Raw genomic sequence first — 1,428 nt, 5'->3', positions numbered from 1 at the left:
TTTTTTATATATTTTAAAGACAAAACTTGGGATTTTTTAAATAATTACAAGTATTCTTCAATAGCTTCCAGGTCATGTGGCCCACTGATTCCAAACCTGTATCAAATTGTTCTACAATGTTATCCTGATGAAGACTCTCATTTTTATTCCATTTTAAGCCTTTTCATATATTTTAAGATTTTTATAATAAGAAAATGTGAATTTTATTCTCAGCTTCTAGGTCATGTGACCCATTAACCCCCAATCCCAATTTTTGTCTTTAAAATATCTTTGAAATGTTAAAACAGCTTAAAATGGAATAAAAAGAAGTGTGGCTCACAGATGTTATCTATTGGCATGATTTTATATTAGTTTCATCTTATCTGATCACGTGATAAGGAATCTATGGATTTTCCCTAAATGCACCACTGGGTGTGAGAGGAGGGAGCAGCTGAGAGATGCTGGCCGACATCTGGAGACCCTGAGTCGGATCAACTGTTTGCTGGATCCCGCTGACTGCGGTCTGCAGGTGCGGGGGTTAAAAAAACAAAACAAAACACGGGATTATATATAGATATATATAAATAAGAGTCTTCGTTTCATAGCTTTAGAGCTGGTTCTAAAGAGTCTCTAAAATAATCTTACATAAACTCTGAGAACAGGTTGTTTGTTTTTAGCAAATTTACAGACCTGGATGTGGAAAAACTGAAATACCAAAGATGACATGTTTAACATTCAAAGGAATAATTCTAATCTCAGGGTTTATTAAATCCCTATAATGCTGAGTAATGACGCAGCACGTGGTTAGCGCCACCCGCTGTTGCCATGGTAACCGTTGGTTTGTTTACTCCGCCGCAGAGAGGAAGCTCCGACTGATTCCGCTACTTTCAGCAGCTCTAAAGAAGGTAAACAGACCGACTGATCATTAAAACTTAAATATTTAGATGGATGAAAATGATTGAAACTTGGAACAAATTAAACAGCTGCTTTATTTTAGTTCAATTAAAGTTTAAACACAGAAGCTTTAAGGTCCTATGGGATGGCAGCCGTTAAAGTCAAAGGGAAGTCAAATTTAAAGGTCAAATCATTCTGCCTTAAACATGTTTATAAATGTTCTCTTTATCAAACCAGATTGTCCCAAAATTTAGAAAATCTCTATTTAAAAAAAAAAAAAAAATCATGTCTTAAAATCTGTGATTTTCCGTTATCTTCTGCAGGCCAGTTAGTTCTATGTCAGCCTGAACACCTAAATTCAGCCAATCATATATCAACGGTCATCTGTCAATCAAATGTTGTCGGTCATAGCATCTTGATTCATGTGTCGCAGCTAATATACGCAACGGTTGAAACCAGGAATCAGAGTCATATTATCCGTCATCCAAATAAAAAATGGATGATGGAGGAGACTCATCCATGACCTCCGACACTAAACTCTCCTCCTCTTGTTGT

The sequence above is a fragment of the Cyprinodon variegatus genome, unplaced genomic scaffold, assembly GCF_000732505.1.
Source record: "Cyprinodon variegatus isolate N-32 unplaced genomic scaffold, C_variegatus-1.0 Scaffold479, whole genome shotgun sequence".
Taxonomy (NCBI): domain Eukaryota; kingdom Metazoa; phylum Chordata; class Actinopteri; order Cyprinodontiformes; family Cyprinodontidae; genus Cyprinodon; species Cyprinodon variegatus.
Note: the sequence above shows the minus strand (reverse complement) of the source record.